At 46.3% G+C, this 19,657-nt stretch overlaps 1 long non-coding RNA gene across 1 annotated transcript; it reads left to right on the forward strand.

Annotated features, from left to right (window-relative positions):
* Nucleotides 1-10,888: 10,888 nt before the first annotated feature.
* Nucleotides 10,889-14,387, forward strand: LOC146870676 (uncharacterized). The gene is made up of 3 exons (XR_014959429.1): nt 10,889-10,999; nt 11,714-11,811; nt 14,297-14,387. It is a non-coding gene; the product is annotated as an uncharacterized LOC146870676 (long non-coding RNA).
* The last annotated feature ends 5,270 nt before the right edge of the window (nt 14,388-19,657 follow it).

Consider the following 19,657-nt stretch of genomic DNA (forward strand, 5'->3'; position numbering starts at 1 on the left):
CTAGAAATGTGTCTGGGAATGTTGCATTGCTAGGTGGTGGTCTGGAAAGGAGGAGGAAGTTACAGGAGGAAGTTGGTGTAGGGTTATATCTGGTGATGAGGGCCTCATAATCTTGTATGGAAATGGCGTCAGCTTTGGTAGGATTTATTGTTTCCTTGACTATAACAGCTAGTCCACCTCCTCAATTGCCTATGGGAGTTTGTGTAACAGTTTGACAGCCTAGAGGAATGGCCTAATGCAACACTGGAGCCATGTCATCTCCCAACCATGATTCAGTTATGAAGAGTAAGTTAGGTTGTGTGTCAGTTAGTAGGTGGTAGATGTGATGCTTGTTTTTGGAGAATAGTCGAGCATTTATTAGTATGTGGTCTAGAGAATATGTTTTGGTGGTGGTATGACTTTGTTTTTATAGAAGACTGAGTAGTATTATTTGAACTTGTAGCAGATGTATAATTAGTGTTAGTACTACCTGTATGAAGATAGCAGTAGTGTTGTTTGTCTATATCGTAATCCTCGTCTAGCAGGCTTAGAAGGGATTTTGTTGGGTCTGCGTGTGTAGGCGGTGGAGATGGTGGTTGAGAGTAAGTTGGGGAGCTGTGTTGTTGTTTTTCTGTAGTGGCCTTCTTGTGTAACAGACAAGGAAATGTGAAATTGTGAAGATTGGTGTGTTTATTTTATTATTTTATATCTGTTTAGGGTGTAAGGTGTGCTGGTTAGTATTGGTGGTGGCGCATGTGGGTCATGTTTAAATGCACTAAACTGTGCAATGGATGAGAGGCGGGTGAATGAGTGGAGCTAGAAAATCTGGGAGTAAAGATGGTTTAGGATCTGTATTATTTGTGTAGTCATGAGGGTGGGATTGGTTGTTTGTTTCTGTTGTATGACAGAATGTATTATGCAATTGTGTATGAGATTTTGATATGCTGGTGTGTGTGTTATGTTTTGTTTTTGTAGAGTAATGAGATGAGATTTTGATGTAGTGAATTTCTGTGAAGGATTTGGTTGTAAAGTACTGTTGGTGAGTAAAAGTTTAGTGGTAAAGGGGGTGGTGATGTGCATTGGAGGAGATTGTATGTGGTGTGTGAAGGAGATTGAAAGGAGTTATGAGTGTTTGTGGTAGATTTGGTAGGAGGAAGAGGTAATATGTGGTGGAGTGGAGTGTAAAGATTGTTTGGTTGTGTGTTTTTGGTAAAGAAAAAAGAGGACGATGGTGTTGTTGGTAGAGGATATAAGAGAAAGCTGAGAATAGGTTTGGTGGTGACTGAAAGGAGTAAGTAGAGGGTAGAGCTCATGTTCATGAACAGAGTATATATTTGAACGGATTAAGGTTAAGTATAATGTCGATTGTGGTGTGTTGCTGATGTGTGGATGTGATAGTGGTATAGGACAGAGTGTTGTTTTGTGTGGCAGTTGGGGGTAGAAGAGTGTGTAGATGTGGGTTGGATGGTTTTCTAGTGGTTGAAACATTGACATGTGGATAGGGTTTGTTTGTTGTAGATGAGTAGTGTGCATTTGTTGAAAGTGTGTTATGTTTGTGGATGTGTTAAGGTAGTGGCTGGAAAATGGTAAAAAGGGCAGCTTTTCTGGCCCTGGGCCCGAACCAAACAGGCAACTGCCCTTAGCCTCCCTGAGCCCTAGGGTTAAATAACCCTAGGTCAGGTGACCTTTGGCCAAAGGCAACCCTAGGTAGAGCCAATAGAAAAATGTGTTCCTAGATATGTGTATGGGAATGATGCATTGCTAGGTGGTGGTCTGTCAAGGAGGAGGAAGTTACACGAGGCGGTTGGTGTAGAGTTGCATCTGGTGACGAGGGCCTCCTTATCTTGTGTGGAAATATCATCAGCTTTGGTGAGAATTATTGTTTCCTTGAATATAATAGCCAGTGTACCTCCTCTTTTCCTTATGCAACTTTGTGTGACAGTTTGATAGCCTGGAGGAACGGCTTTATGCAACACTGGAACCATGCCACCTGCCAACTATGGTTCAGTTATGACGAGCAAGTCAGGTTGTGTGACAGCGAATAGGTGTGGTGATGAGCTTTGGTGGAGAGGGGATGGACAGGGGTTATGAGAGTTTGTATTAGGAAGAGGTGATATGTGTGGTGAAGTAGAGGGTAAGGATTGTTTAGTTGTGTGTTTTGGTAAAAAGAGGAGGAGGGTGTTGGTGGATGATATGAGAGCGGTTTGAGTAGAGGGTTGGTGGTGATGGTAAGGGATCTATTAGGAGTAAGCAGAGGGTAGAGCTGGTGTTTTGTATAAACAGGCAGTGTGTATTTGAACAGATTAAGGTTCTGTATAATGTGGGTTTGTGCTGGTGATTTGTAGATTTGATAGTGGTTTAGTACAGAGTGGTAGTTTGTGTGACAGTGCCAGTGTGTGATATTAGGGGTAGACGGGTGTATAGCTATGGTTTGGGGTTTTTTATAGTGGTTTTTAAGACACTGAAATGTGGTTAGAGTTTGTTTATTGTAAATGAGCCGTGTGTGTTTGCTGAAATTGTCTGTTTGAGGATGTGGATGGCTTAAAGTGGTGGCTGGTAAATGGTAAAGAGAGCAGCATCTCTAGCCCTTGGCCCGGCCTGAACAAGCAACTGCCCTTGTCCTCTCCACCTGTGTTGAGACTCCCTGAGCCCTAAGATAAAATAGCTCTAGATCAAGTGACCATGCTCCAATAGTAACCCTAACCAATCAGAACCTTAGCCCTAATCCTTAGAGCCAATGGGAGCCTTGGCCCTATTATCCAATTACAGCTCTAGCCCTATCAACCAATCAAAACCCAGACCCTAAGTCCAATAGAAACTGTAGCCCTAGGAACCAATTGGAAGCTTAGCCCTATCAGCCAATCAGAACTCAAACCCTACGCCCTAGGTCCAATAGAAACCTTCGCCCTAGGAACCAGTAAGAACACTGATGCAACAACCATTAAGAAACCTATTTAGAGAGCAAGTGACCTTCCTCTCAAGGGCCTGTGCTGGTGTGAGGGGAGTGCTCAGGCCTTCTCAAATGCCAGGGGGCTAATCACTAAAGCACAGACTAGTATGCAGGGGGCAAAGAGGTGCTCCTGAAGTCAGAATCTCATTGGATACAGACAGGCTAAATACACCCTTCGTAGGGGGGCATGGCCAAGCAGGCTACGATGGCGGACATGCTCTGCTGAGGCTCCACGATTGGGCAGGCACGCGGACAGCACCGCATCGTCGAATCTGGCATCAAATCGTCTCACTGGTGTCGGAACAGAAGCTGCATGCAGCGATACCAAAGAACTTTGAAATACTACAGCACTCGTTGTGAAAACCGCAGTTGTTTCACCCTGGGGCCCGATAGCAAGATGGCGTCCTCCCGCGCTCAGCCCTGATTCCTACGTGGTTGTGTTCCAGCCACCAAAGCACATCTTCGGGCCGGGCGTGCCTAAGCACGACGACCGGAGAGGACCGGACATGTCAGAGCTCACTCGGCTATAATCACCCCTGCCAGCTGCCGCACGCCCAACAAGCTGCAGAAAGGGCCGGAGGCTGTCGGCCGCAGCCCGGCGCAAGTAACAGTGCGACCTCACCTGGTCAGTGAATTGCCCCGGAGAACGTCGGGAGCTACCCCTGAGGCGGACTTTGCCAACACCAATGCGCGGCTGACAGGGAATGGCTCGCCCGTGCCCCCTCGGTTCAATAATCGGGGCCGATTCGCGCTGGACTTGCCTGACTTCAAAATGGCACCCGCGAGCTAAAGAAACAGCCAGACCACTGGACAGCACAGACCAACAAGCGAACATCCCCAGGGGACCATCGCGCGGCATACCAAGTGGTGAGCGAAGGGGATTCGTTCTGATTTAACAACTGGTGCTGGATGTGCGATTCCCCACACCGCAACACCTAAGGACAGACCTCGTATAGCGACAGCCACTTCCTGACCTTAACATGGAGGCCTCAAAGGTGGATTAAAACCTACAATTACGTTACTGCTTCACCTACAGGCACAGAAGGCGGGTGCCTGGAACCCCCTCGACGCCCACCTTGTGGACTGCACCGCCTATGATGCGCATAACCGCCAGCAACTAGCACGGACACTGGTGTGCAGGGCCCTCTGAACGCCATCCATAACGGGCGATACCACAGTGGAAACGCCGGAAGGGAGAGATTTGTGTCGGAATAAATGCTGGGCTCTGATAACACACGCCACACGCGGTGGGGGATAAGAAACAAGTCGAGTGGGGCGCAACTGCCGCCGGAGGTGCCCACCATGAGTGCGACTGGCGACTCGACGGAGCAGGCCCAACCGGGGTGGGAGTGACCAGCGGACGCACTATACACCCTACTTCAAGCGGTCAACTGGAGAGGTAACCTTGGCCACAAAGAGGCACCAGACCGACTGCACCCCTACCACTAGTAAAACAGGGCACGAAGAACTTCGCCCCATACAACCAAATGGGGAAGCCCAGAGCTACGCAGCATACGACGGTCCCAGAAACCGCACCGGAGAGCTTGCCGCACACTGGCCAAGCTGTCCACGACCCAACCGGAACCGACCATCTCGGACAAACTTGACCAAGTACTAGCGGCAATCGAACTTTCTAGAGTCTCCATGGAGGAGCGACTCGGCACCCTAACCACTGACATCAGTCTCATCCGAGACGATCACAGAAAGCTGGCCAACAAAGTAAAAAAGACGGAGAGAAGTCTATAGCAGACCTGCAACCCACCGTTAACTACAACAAAAAACGCTCCAGACTGTCCTGGGCTGCCTGGCCACCGTGGAAGAGCGTATGGATGATTTGGAGGGGCGCTCACGGCGCTGCAACATCCGAGTGCTGGGACTTCCAGAAGGAGTCGAAGGGGCACACCCACTCGCATACATGGAGGCCTGGGTGAAATCTTTCACCCCAACCACAGACCGCACAGCCTTCTTCTCTATAGAACGAGCTCACCGGGTCCCAGCCCGCAAACCGCCACCCGGAGCCCCACCCCAGCCAATGCTAGCTAAATTTCTGCAATTCCAGGACCGTGACGCGGTGCTCAGGGCTGCCAGAAGCACGGGCCCCCTCCAGGTGGAAAACAAACACATTATGATCTTTCCTGACTATGCACGGGCGGTGCAGAAACAAAGTTCATAGTTCCTAGAGGTGAAACGCTGAGTGCGGGCGAACAATATACAATATTTATTACTATTCCCAGCCCGGCTAAAAATAATTTATGCTGGCTCCACCCATTTCTTCTCCAATGCCGCAGAAGCATGCGAGTGGGCAGACCACCACTGCACACAACGCTCCACGGAAGAGGCCACACGGGAGTGGAAACAAAAAGCACCACGCAACAGATGGCGCATCCCACAACAAAAACAGAGACTACATGGAAGGAGAGAGCTAACAGAAATCCACGCCCCGGAATTCCCAGACCTGGAACAGATCATGCAAGACCGATGCAAGGTCCTGCAAGCGGTGGTAGATCTGAGGACCACCCTGCCAGTGGAAGACATAGACTGTGCCCCGCACCTTTACTCATCGGAAGGAGAAGATGATAGCGATGAGACTCAATCCAAAACCGACTCAATCACCTTGCCCCAGGTCACCCCACAGACTGCCGATGATATGCACTAATGGAAGCGCAAGTCTGTAATCAGAAGTGACCTGCTCGACCGGTAGACCTATGCTGGCGCACACAAATAGAACACACCCGCAACGTGTATCACGTCATCCCTGATGGTCCACAGTCCAGATGACGAACATTGATCCTGCAAATGCCCTGTCGGGACTCCGCCTCGTAGGCACGAACTGCCACCCCCATGTATCAATTGTTCACTCTCTAGTTCCATGAGAGTCAGTTTGGACGTATCGGCCCCACCGATAGGTCCCAGGCTTTGGGACTGTTTCCCAACCCCAGTTATTGGTTCACCGTCCCGGTATACTCTAACCCTTTACCCCTAAGGGAATGCACGCAACAGGGCAGCCATCCTACTCGGATGGACGTCACTGACCTCCATTTCTGACGATCACACGGCTGGGGCACCGCCAGAATCCATGACGCAGCCATCATTTATCACACCAACGTGCACAGGTCACAATCACTGCATAGCTAAATGCAGAGCGCAGACATTAGTATCATAACCTTAAACACACGGGGCCTCCATACGCCTAGCAAACAGTACGCAACATACTCCTACATTAAACGCCCAAGCTCAGAAATAGCATTCCTACAAGAGACACCCCTCACAACGCCAGAAATCAACAAACTACGGGCTAGATGGCGCGGAACCATATGTGCCACGTCATACTCTGCATATGCACGGGGCGCGCTGGTCTGGGTCTGGCCGGGCACCCCATTTCAAGAGCTCCGGAGAGTGGTAGACAAGGAGGGTCGATTTGCACTGCTGGAGGGGCTCTTAGACAGACAATCCATCCTATTAGGTAGCATATACTCCCGAATGCTGAACAAGACAGATTCTGGGATTCCCTCACCGGGGTTCTAGCCCAATTCGCATCTATTCCATGGATCCTAGGGGGAGACTACAATTGCGCGCTCAATATCGCATTAGACAGATCCCACCGCCACCACCACACTCTCCCGCTCCGAAACAGACAGCGCGCTTTCAAAGATGGATCACGCACTGGGCACTAGTAGATGCATGGAGAGCACACCACCCTCTATCACGACTATACTCGTTCCACTCAATTCCGCACAACTTACGGATCCGATTAGATAGATTTTTAGGCTCCCCATCACTGATTTCCAAAGTCCAGGACACAGAATACCTAGGCCCAGTTATTTCTGACCATGATGCTCATATATTGCGCATTCATTGCAGGCCCCCACTTCCCCCGGTGCCCACTTGGAGCCTGCCACGTGACTGTCAGACGGACCAAGTGTTCAAACACGACCATGGGCAACACATACAGGACTACTTTACAAACAACGCGGGGACGGCAACATCCAAACTGATAGAATGGGACGCATTTAAGATAGTAGGTCAGGGAGCATGCATCAAACAAATAGTAGGGGTGAAACGCACACTGGAATGAAAACTCACCAGCATCGAAACAAAGTTAACTACCCTCACTCACCAGCATCGAAACAAAGTTAGCTACCCTCACAAGACGAGAAGATGCAGATGCTGAGACGGCGGCGCAGGTGGCGGAGAGAATTGCCCAGCTCCCTTCGCGAATCGGTCATTGTAACATTCCCAAAACCACACAGGGACCCACAACAAATTTCTTCATACCCCCCCATCACGCTCCTCTCTACCGACTGCAAAATACTTGGGAAAATTCTGGCGGATAGGTATGAACAAATTCTGCGGCCCCTGGTCCACCCGGACCAATGCGGATTCGTGCCCGGTAGAAACACGTCCCAAAACATACGTCGCTTATTCCACATTCAGGATCAAGTGGGAGATACGCACCCTAGAACGGCCTGCTTAATTTTAGATCTCGAAAAGGCCTTTGATACCCTCACATGGCCATACCTTTTTGCCGTCCTGCAACAAGCAGGGATAGGTCCTACCCTCCTATTCGAATGGGCCGCTGCATATCGTCACCGTTCAAGGTATGGAGAGGTACAAGACAAGGGTGCCCACTATCGTCCCTGAACTTTGCCCTGGCAGTGGAACCTCTGGCTATACAATTAGGCCAGGAGGATACCGAGTGGGGCATCCTCATAGCAGACACCATCCATAGTGTCTCCATGTACGCTGACGACCTCCTCTTATATATCCGAGATATCACCGCGGACCTCACACCCATCTGGACAATCCTGATAGAGTTTGCGGAAGCGTCCGGACTTAAAGTAAATTGGGACAAATCCACAATCTGCCCACTGCACCCAAACCTCGTGCCACAGGAGGTGCGAATCGGCACGCAGAGTCTGCCTTGGAGCACAAATGCCCCCGATATCTTGGCATCTCCTATACCACTCCCCCACCGACATTTATGAGGGCAATCATCGCAACGTACTGGCCGGAATCAGATCGGCGGTGGGCTTCTGGAAGAACCTTCCGCTGGCCCCGATCGGCCGTGTGGCCTTAGCTAAGAGGATCATTGTCCCCCGGCTGCTGTACCACTTTACGAATTTACCGGTAATTCCACCCAAAGCCTTTTTCCGCGTCCTAGACTCGCTCATCTGGGGGCAAACAGACACAGGATAGCCCTCACTAAACTACAATTGCCCACCTCACAAGGGGGTCTAGGCGCACCCTCCTTCGAGTCTTACTTCCTGGCGGCGCAATTACAATGGCTGTCGTACTGGACGGCGGCTAGGCATACAGGTGAAACACACACGACTCTAGGCCCGGTTCCTACCCCAAACTCCGCCACCTGCTACTCCCAGGCACCAAGCCACGACGGACATATCCGCTGCAGGTATCGGTAGCCCGTAGATGCATGCAAAGAATACACCGCATGTCGGCAGGGACCCCACACTACTCCCCTCGGGTGCCGCTGGTCGGTTGGCCCAGACGGGAGAAATACTTCACAACTACCATGCTCCGTATATGGACGGAACATGAGTTAACTGAGGCTGAATCTCTATTCGCAGATGGGCAGCTCAGACCTTATTGCCAGCTCATGGAGGACTACGATCTCCCCTCGGGTCAGTTTTTAATATACCGACAGCTCCTAGAAAATTATCGGCCACACTCTAACCTCTCTACAGGCGAGCCAGCAACACACCCGGTCATTCATACCATCCTGTGTATGGGTCGTCACCTAGTCACGTGGCTTTATAAGTCCATAAGAGAACTCACAAATAAACCCCTGGTAACCCTACGAGCCACATGGGAAAATGAACTTGAACGTCAATTACACGACAAAGAATGGGAATTGGCCCTTGACTACCCCAAAAAAGTATCTAGAAATGCACGCTTCAAAAATATACAGTTCTATGTTCTACATAGAGCGTACCAAACACCAGCACGCCTGCAACGGTTCTACCCGGACACCCAATTTCTCTGCCCCAGATGTCATACACCAGACGCCCACTTCCGCCACATGTTCTGGAGCTGCCCCACCTTACAACCGTACTGGAGTATAATCCTTGAGACACTCAAATAACTCACAGGTCTTACAGATATACACACTTGGGAGGCAATCGCACTCGGAATATTCCGAAGACCAAAGAAACACAAAGTGCCCGTCCGCTTCATATCACTAGCAACACTACTAGCAAAAAGAAATATCGCCATGCACTGGCGAGCCCCATTAGGCGTGAATTGGAGCGGTACAGAAATGGGCGACGGCAGAAGAAGAAACACTAAGGGAGGAGGAGGTAAAAGGAATGCGAAAACATCCTATATCCATGGAGTAGGCCCTATTATTACACCAGTTCAAGCAACTACAAACGCGTACCGAGCTTGGCAGCTCCCAGCACAACTCAGCAGCATGAACCTCAATCGGGAATACGCATGACACTGCCCCCACTGCCCCAACCAACACATAATGCACAAAAACTCCACAGTGCACTGCACCGTATACTGCAACTGACAACGTTGTCCAAATGATAGCCCATAAGCAACGCTGTGACACACCTACAGACTATAGCTGACGTGACCCAGACGCCCTATCCGATGCAAACACCCTGACTCCCTCCTCAATACATTCCCAGTTTTTACTCCCCAGTTCCTCCCGACATCACTTTGCGAAGAGAATATGTAGACAATTAGACAGATGCCCCCCTAGAGTAAATTATATACGTCCTACTACTGAACAGCAATACTACTGTAGTTCAAATAATTGTAATGAGATGCAATGTGATTTTATTGCAAAACTGTTAATACAAATATTTAAAAAAAAAAAAAAATACTCCCTTCGTAGTTCCTGTTCAACCCTGCAATCTAATGCCAGTAAAATACTGCTTTTCGCTCGCTCAAAAAAAAAAAACAGTTTTTCCAGCCAAAAATGAGGGCTAAATACACTTCCCAAAAACAATTTAAACCACAAAACAGAGTAAGCAGTCTAATAAACAAACTCTGGTTGGGCTTAAGGGTGGGAGTTCTCCCTTCTAAGTAGCCTTAGCACAGTTTAGGGGAAAGACAGAAGAGAAATTTAAACAGTCACTGGCAGCAGAAAACAACAGTTTTAAGAAGAAAGCAGAATACAGCACACTTAGAAAGAGGAAAACACAAGTAGAAATAAACATATTTCCCCACGTTGCACACACCTCTACTGGGAACACATAGCATTTTGACGCATTCCTAGGTTTACTAGTGATGGATAATCTGGGAATGCGCCAAAATAGTATGCATGGATGCCCTCTCAGTCTCCACCCATATAATGTTGAATGTCTTCACTAATGCAGAGAAACACAAGCCAGCAACTTGTGCTGCTGTGTTACATCACTCCAGATTTACCAAGCCACGCAGGGCAGTGCTTTGGATGGCTTGGTGAATATTGCTTAAGGGTTTGCGTTGCTATTGTACCACCTTGTGTGCCACAAGCGCAACACACGCCCTTGATATAGGTGGGGCCTCGTATCCAGAGTGCTGGTGCATGGTGTCAGCCTAACAGGGAGGGTGTAGGACCTTAGGAGTGGAGAGGGCGTCAAGTGACTGATACTGCCAGGATTCTGTTCCTGTGTGAGCCAGGTGCTCCCTTAGGGTGATTTAAGGGGTGTCACTATTATAAAAGTAGTGTATCAGGGGTGTTAGTGTTTTTCTCTGTGGCTTTAAGTAGCTCATGCAGTCCCAATCTCCCTGATGTGCAGTATGCATAGGGAGACTGACTTGGCCCATCAATACTTAAAGAAGGTGGAGAAGCAATGATCATTTGTTGGAATGAATTAATAGTTCAAAATGTAATTTTAGGTAGAAAATTAGGAATAGGCTACCTGATTTAAGAAGTGAGATGCTGTTTTTTGTGGAGAGTACTACTAATCACCTTTCTTCTCGTCCTTATTCTTTTCATAAGGATTCCTTTCATAAGGATCCAAAGTGAAGAGGGCATCTGAGGCCACAGGCGCTGTGGCGCGTGGGACCCCTCCCACCACTAAACCACCGCCGCCGTGGCAGCTGGTTCTGGTGGCCCCAGTAAGTCATGATTATTATTATTTCTTACTTTTAACTATTCCCACTAGTATTGTACTATGGCCTTCTGTATTACTTTTTTTCCAACCCGCCTACCTAATGTTTGCTGTCCTTGCATTTCCCTGTGTTTTCTATATTTCCAGTTTCTGTAGCCAACTTTCTCTTGTTTGTAGCTTTCTTCTGCTCCTTTATTTTTAATAAGCTTTCCCTCACCTCTTCTTTTGCATGTCTTTTGTAGTACAAAAAAGTACAGAATTCTTGTCACATAAAGAGGATGGCAGGGCCAAGTATTCACCAAATACGTTGGTTGAGAAGGCTTTCTTGATTAGATTAAATAGTCAAAAAGCACAGGGACAGAGACAAAGTGGTCAAGGACCACCAGTGTTGTCTTATACAAGCAGTTTCAATGACGGTGCAGCATGTCAGGAATGAGATACCATTACCAAACAATACCATATGTCCTTTGCTTTCCCTTCCACCCCTTCATTGCATTTCATTCATATCTGTTCGTAGTCTTATCCCTCCATTAGGAGAAAAAAGTTTTGGGTTGACTACATGGTTTTTAAAATGTTGTCAACCCAACCTCCCGAAGTGATACCTTCGATAAAAGATACTGATAGCTAACATAACTTAAGTAATTTGTTGTACCTTGTCCAAAATAATTAGTTCAGTGGCTAATCTTGTATATACAACGGTTGTGTTATTTTTTTTGTCTAGGCACACAGTCTACCAGTGCTGCCACCAGCACCAGCCAGGGAGGGTGGAGGAGGACCAGCAGATTGAGGGAGCAGTCCCAGTGATGGCAGGGACAAGTGGTAAGTCACCTTGCATTCCTATTGACAATACTGTATTTGTCAAGGGTGGCAGATATCCAGCCCATCACCTCCATGCCCAGCTGCAGCACAGTTTAATTCGGCCCTGCAGGGTAGACAGTAAAATGTCTGTCTACTTCATGTGGAATTCAGGTAAAAACTCTGTTCCTCCACGTAGTAGAGTCAACTACTAAACTGCACCCACAAATGCTTTGATAAAGCAACTTTACATGCTAAAAAGCACATAACCAATTCACAAAAGTGAACTGTGAAAATGAAAACTATAAGGCAATGAGAGAGGTGATGATTTTGGGGTCCCTCCCTAACCTAGGGGAGACCAAGCAATTCTATAAAGAGCTGCAGTTCAACTAGTCGTTGCTAGGTGTCCCTCAAGTCAAATGCTTTTGCATTTGACTCATGAGGGACACCTAGTAACGACTAGTGGAACTGCAGCGTGATGTAATTATTTCAATGCTTTTGCATTTGACTCGTGAGGGACACCTAGTAACGACTAGTTGAACTGAGGCTCTTTGTAGAATTATTTTGATATTGGATACTATAATATTCACTGCCCACTGCTAATCTCGTCCCATAAAGCTTTGCAGGGCCTTTGGTTGGGATTGTACTTTTGCCCATAACTGTGCTTGGGGTGGTCCTAAGAGGATGGGACCACCACCGATTCAGCAAGATGTGCTCTTTGTTTTCAAGGCATCTGCTTGGTTCTCTCCCTAAGTTAGGGAGGATCCCAAAATCATCACCTCTCTCACTGCTTGCTAAATTTTCATTTTCCCTTTTGTGAAATAACTACATGCATTTTAGCATGTAAAGACAGAGATACTTGTTATTTTACCAAAAGTATATGAAGTTTCTGGTTTATTAATTGGGAGCCCGACTTGCGAAATTCACGAATTCCGTGTAGTAGTACTCCGCCAATTATGCCCACCCATAGTCATTACGATGGCGGTGAATCCGCCACGACACGCTGTTGGTGACAGGTTCACTTCCATCGTGAGGCCATTTCGGGTGGCAGGTTCACCGGCATCGTGAGGCCATTTCTTGCCCGCCATATTATAATGGCAGGCGGGTCCGTGGCAGTCGGAAAAGCCAGCTGCCATACATTGGACGGGATCCATGAGCCCGCAGGTGCGGCAGAGGCCTTCACATCCCAAAAATGGTGGCGGTGCCTACCAGGCACCGTCTTTGGGAATACGATGCCTCTCCCCGCCAGCCTTTCCTATGGTGCCCCTCTCCTTTTCCCGGCACCATGTGGCGGGCACCCCGTGGTGCCTGCCACGGCCACGTAGTGCAGGGAAATGCAAAACTTTTATTTTTTTCCATTGCGGCGGGTGCTGCAGCCAGCAGCACCTGCCGCAATAGAAAACATGGCACTTGCAGCCGCCTTTGTGGCGACCGCATTGTAATACCATATGTGGGAATGCCGCCTTATAGGCGGGAGGTCCCCATCCCCGGGACATGTTTTTCTGCCATTGTAATCAGGCCGTTTATCATTCTTTCTGTCCCAGCCTACCCAAAAATGTAAGTTCCATTTCAGCACATGTGGCACATCTTTCTGCCCAAGTGACTTATAATTCATTGCCTGCATTACGGATTTACGGTTCCAATTTTTTCTTTAGTCAACCAATGTATTAATCAAAAGCGTAATACATGATCAGGGACACCCAATCATTCTCTAGCTAAACCTCTACCTAGCCCAGTCCCTATAACTTACCTTCCCGTAGACTTACTCCCCACTGCCAAGTGAAGGTATTTGTTTAAAATAATTTGTGGTGGAGGCCAAGGTTTAATGTGGGACTAAGAGCCTGATTTAGAGTTTGGCGAATGGGAAACTCTGTGACAAACGTGCCAAATAAAATAATATATTCCCTTAGCTGTAATACCGTGCATAATTTAGATTCTATTCACTGTCTACTGTAATAAGGCAGACGAGATATCCGTTATCTGCCACTTGTGTGACAGAGTATCCCATCTGTCAGACTTTATAATCCCCTAAATTTGGAGTCTGTTGTACAATTGAAAAGGGAGTATGAGAAGAGGAGGGCCATTGGAATTGATCAAAATAAGTTAATAACATGCTATTACTATTGCCCAAAAAACATGCTGCAGATTATCAGACCCACCTGCATGGTTCCATTAATGTTGCACATATAGTCAAGTAATTGTGCAGCACATATATCCCTTGCTAATTAATGGCAGCTAATTCGTTTATTTACACATAAGTTTATGTTCAGTTTCACTCTACGAAATCCTTTAAACTAAAATCCCTTTTTGATTATATTGGTGGCTTCATTCCTTGCAGTCAAAGCTATTGCATTATGTGACGCATGTGTGGGACTAGTCACAGCAAAACTTCCAATGCCCCTAAGGGACCAACCATGTTCTGCCACTGTGCCACTATAGACGACATAAACAAATGTTTTGGCTGAGCATCACAATCCATGTTTTTGTTTTTCCTTTCTTGATCATATAGCTGCTCCTGCTGCTGGAGCCGGCCAGCCATGCTGGCAGAAGATAGCCGCCTAGCTGCTGCGCCAAAAGTTGGGGAGGAAGAGGAGAAGGAGGAGGTGTAGTAGTAGTATTAGTAGTAGTAGTCCTCTAGTTCTTTGGGCACCAGCCAGGCCTGCCTCCAATGTCGGCAATCCCCCACCGCTGCATGCAGCCGAGGTCTACAGCTGCAACCTAGAACTGGAAGACCAAGAGCCCCCTTCCCCTACTTTATCATCATCAACAGTCAGTCTCCTCCACTCCATCGTCCCTGAGCTGGCGCTCATCAGTCATGACCAGTAGAACCTGGCCCGGGAGGTGGCTGACATCCGAAAGGATCTAGATGCCCTCAAAGACCTTTTATTGAACTTATTTTTTTTGGGTGGGGGACCCTGTTATTGGTGAGGAAAGAGACATTTGGGGGGTTTTGCTTGTGGAAGGGGTGGGTCTGTTGTCAGTGGAGAGGGTGAGAAGGGGCATTTGGGAAAGGGAAATGGTTAGGATTTTGCTTGGAGATTGGGGTGGGCAATTTGTGGGTGGATAGAGTGGGATTTTTATGTAAAAAAAACAGAATGGGGCCTTTATCTTTAGTATTGGTAGTTAATGTAGACTTGTGGTTTTGTGATGAGAGCGAGACGAGTAGATGTCCTCTGAAACGGTCACACATTATACTGTACATCTGCTTTTCCCCCTTAATGTTCTCTAATCTGAAGTCCCTTGCCATGTATTTATTCTTTTGTCGGTTACTTACCTCTTCCTGCAGTCCTGTATATCCCACTACTAGAGTGGGAATGGAAAACTGACTATATACTTGACTTTACTGCTTGATGACGTTTTGCAGCACCCAGCCACCTATCAGTGATACTTGTATCCTAGTTAGTTAATGTGCTTGTCCTACGCCTTGTAATTATTGACCACTAATTGGGTTGCTAAGTGACAACAACATATACAAAAATCCCAATCTCTCCTTTCAGAGAACAACTTTAGTACGCATTTCGTAACTAGTTCTTACCTGAATAGATTAAGCCGTGTCTGCTACCTTTCTTAAACTCCAAAAGCCTTATTGCAGGATTTTCCAAAGTGAAGACATCGCAAAATGAGGTCCCACCTATTCAGAATGATGCTTGTGATTTGAACTCTAACTGTAGGGTTATTCAGTAGGATTATCCATCACAGTCAACTAGACTGAAAGAAAACACAGTGGATTATCCAAGACTTAGATCACCATGACATAAAAGTCAAACAAACAACTACTTGCAAGCAATCAAGGGAGCTCGTATTTAGTTTATTTATAATATTAAAACTAAACTTACAGAAACCTTGAGTCAGGAATCAGGATAAGGTTATTTTATTTTGCATGGATTTTGTAAGCAACACAAGGTCTGATTCACAATGGTAAAGTTACACTTTTGGTGCTACTTTACTCTTGCAGTGCAAGTTTACGACGAGTAATTTTTCCATCAGTAACTTTACGAGTAGTAACTTTGTGAGTAGTAAGTAACTCCTATTATTTTAATAGTTGCTACTACTTAGTTACCACTTGTATAGTTATTACTCGTAAAGTTACTGGTAATACAGTTACACTGCAAGAGTAAATTTACAGCATTACTTTACCTTTGTGAATTATGCCATAGTGCACACTAGTACTGCCTATCCTTGGATAGATATTGTTCTCAGTCTGCACTAAGATGATGTCCCTTTCATGCCTGGCTGGGTAGTAGAGCTGACGTGGGCTATTGTTTTGTTAAGAAAATCCTATAACAGTTAGTGTCGCTTTAACCACATCTGCCCCGCCAAATGTGTGATCCATTTATGGTGTAGATTAGGAACCTGGTGAAGAGGGTTGAGGGTTTCATAAATGAATGAATGGATGAGTTGGAAAAGGTGAGACAAAAACAAGCACAATATTCATCATGTCAATGAGCAGCACATCATCACATCTGTTGTGGAAGGAAGAAGACAGTTCAGTTACCAATAGCAAACAATCCTTCAGCCCTAGAGTACCAAGTTATCGAAGTTTTATGTTACATATGGTTGAAAAATAGAAAATAAGGAGGACCAACATAGTTGAAAACATTTTAATTGTTAAGAGAAGAAAAATACCAAAATAGACAGTGCATATGCATTCTTCTTCTTGGAATGTCTGCTTTGGATGCAGGGCTGAACCATCTGGTACGCAGGAGTGTTATGGAGCTTTTGTGCAGAAGAAGAGAAAACCTGTGGAATGTAAACAATTCCAGTATTGTAGAGTCAAGGTAAACTTCATAGTGGATGAGGATCAAGAGGATAAAGCATAGACTGGTGCAGACGTGTGCAATAAAATGAGAAGTGAGAAAGTTCTATCCACCAATCCCAGACAAGTAGCAGTATGTACCTGGGTGATCCATCTCACAAATATAAATACCATTTAGCTGTGCGCGTTCATCATGTGATGTGTCCAGTGACAGTCTCCCCTAGACCACAACCACTTAGATTTTGACATTGACTGCATTTTCACAATCAACGTACCTCTCTTCAGTCCACAGGATTAGGCCTCTTAGTCTTTGAGTCATGTTGTTTTCCATTGAAGTAGTTAGGCAGTGATCCCAACGTTCTTCTTCTGGCTATTATGGTAGACCTGTCCCGAGTCTGACACAAATGTAATAGACCAGTAGTGTTGATGGGCAAGAAAATCAAAAGAATTTGAGCATTTTGTGTAGTTTTGGTAATAAAACTGACTGGTCTCGGAAAAACCTTAAACAAATAAGTACATGAAAGGACCATGTAATTAAATTAAATATAGCGAAATGTGGAAGCAAGTCATGCATTCAGACAGAATCATCCATGGGCCCCAAACATTACAAATCAAGGTTAAAAATGTTACAGCACAGACACCTTCCAGCCACCACATGAATCATCAATCGCTGAATATATTGCTCATTGATGCAGTAGTTAGCTATTCCAAGCGTGGCGCACATTTGCCTTTGTATCTCTTTTCCCATGGAAGTGATACACAAGGGCAGTCTTAATTATGATCTTTACTGGCAGCCCAGCTAGGGAATGACAAAAGAAGGCTAGGGATTGGGGCACTCACTTCATATACTTTAAGCAAATGGAGGCTTCTTGTGTGTACACACTGGTCCACTCCATACATGTGTCTAAATGAGGCAGCATGTGACAGACATTTTAATCATAGTCAATCACTCCACATTTTGAGTTGAGACACTGTTCCTTCTGACTGTGACAATTGCGCCAGCTGCACTGAACACATGCTCAGAAGACACACTGAGTACCGGATAAGCTATATACTTTATTGTCAGCCTGCAAAGCTCTGGCCATTGTTGTATCTTCCCATACCAATAGACCAAAGGGGTTTGATCCAGGTAGGCCTCTTTTGGGTCATCCAGATAGGCTTGGACCATCTTGTAAATGGTTGTTGGTGCTGCCACTTGCTTGACCTTTGTTGCATTTGCCTCTGTACTTGACTTAAGCCCTACCACTTGAAACCAAGCCATTGCAAAGGTTTGGTCGGATTCTTCTGTTGCTGGTGATGATGAGGCAACAGCACTGCCCTCTGGAGGCTGAAGCCTGCACGCCAGAACTTCTGTCCGGTTCCCTGTACTTCCAGTCATTCTTCAAGCTCTCGCTTGATCAACAACCTAAGCCTTGTAGAGTGAAACATTCCTTTCTGTAACAGGAATGAAAATTACTAGTATTAATTTGTACTGTGGATCGAGTATTGTGGAACATAATGACTCTTTGTAGGACAAGTTCTCGTTTTGCAGCCTTGGATTATCATCCAAGGAAAGGATGACGCTCTGAACCAACTCATATGCTTCTTCGTTCACACAGGCAAACTTTTGCACCACCTTTTTCAACTGGTCCTGTAGCAGATACAGCAACAGGATTGCTGGGCTCATCATACTGTTTTTCTTGCTGACTTTCAGTGTAAAAACATCAAAAGGAAGCAGTAGTTGTGTAAGGGCACTTGACTAGCCCCATTTGTCCACCTCCGTTGTCAGACTTTTCCTAGTTGCATCCGCTCCTCTTTGAAGGACATAGTCAATTGGTCTGTACTGCTCAAACAGACATTGCAGCATGTAGTAAGTCGAGTTCCAATGTGTTGGCGCATCGTGTATGGCGGCTGTAACTGGTACTCTATTAGTTTACTGAATGATCCTCAACTGGCTCCTAGTTTAAAAAGAATGACCGAATTGAGTGCAGATTCTTCAGCATGTGCCCAGTATGTTGCTGACTATGTCTTTTTCTTTTTTTCATTTTAAAGTCTTGCTAAATCAGGTTGATGCAATGCACCAAAAACAGGATCCTGAAATATATCCACCATCTGCCATTGCCTTGACTAAATTACTGCCATTGTCTGTGACAACAGATCCAATTCTGCAGCCTCTAGATCAAAGTCATTCAAACACCTTGCTGTTCGAAGATGTTTACACTGTTTTCAATTTCTCCATGGAGAACATTGCAACTGTTATTTGTCACCAAAAAACTTTCGTCAGTGCTGAAAACTACATATAGTTCTTGCCTAACCCCCACATAAAAGGTCCACTGTGCAGTAATACACATGTAATCCGTTGCTTAACCTATCGTCAGGTGGCTAGTCGTAAAACTCTGCTGCATAGCTTGGCCAACCAATTACAGTACATCATGATGGAGCACTGGAACAGTAACTCTGGCAAAAAAGGTCTGGCTGATAACCTTTTCATTTTAGGCAGATGACCACCACAAGTTCTAAAAATCCCACTCCTTCCATAAAAGAAAAAGGGAGGAAAAGAAAAGGGTAGGAGGTCCAGCGCTAACATTTTAGCCAGCTCCCTGTTGTACAAACGTGTTATTCATCTGAGTCTTGTGCCATTTGGAGATTACGATGCGGGTGCTGCTGGCACACTACGGGAACATGGCTGCTTTGTGTAATACCGTCATCCTCTTTTTCCCCATGACCACCTTCTTCTATCACTGTGAACTGAGCTGCTTCACCTCTCTCTTCACCACCACCACCAGCTATCTTTTTTATGTGCTTCAATCACTGAATTGCGTGATGTTTTCTCAGATGAAACACTTGGCCTCCAGTACCGTAGTGCGAAACTGGCTTAACTTGACAAACACTCATGTGGCAAATGGAGCATAGTGCAATGTTATCCTCCTGCTTGCTAATGGTAAAGAATTTCCAAACTGGGAAGATAACTTTTTTAGTGTGCTAGTGCCTGAAAAACTGTAGGTAGGGTGTCATTTGCTTCTCTCTTTAGTGCGCACTTCTAATGTGGTAGCGGTGGATGCAGGTCTCTGTGGGGGTATTACAAATATGGAAGGCGGTAGTGGTGGTAAAACCCTATCCCTCTGAGCAGGTTAA

The sequence above is a fragment of the Triturus cristatus genome, chromosome 1_1 (genome assembly GCF_964204655.1).
Source record: "Triturus cristatus chromosome 1_1, aTriCri1.1, whole genome shotgun sequence".
NCBI classification, from domain to species: domain Eukaryota; kingdom Metazoa; phylum Chordata; class Amphibia; order Caudata; family Salamandridae; genus Triturus; species Triturus cristatus.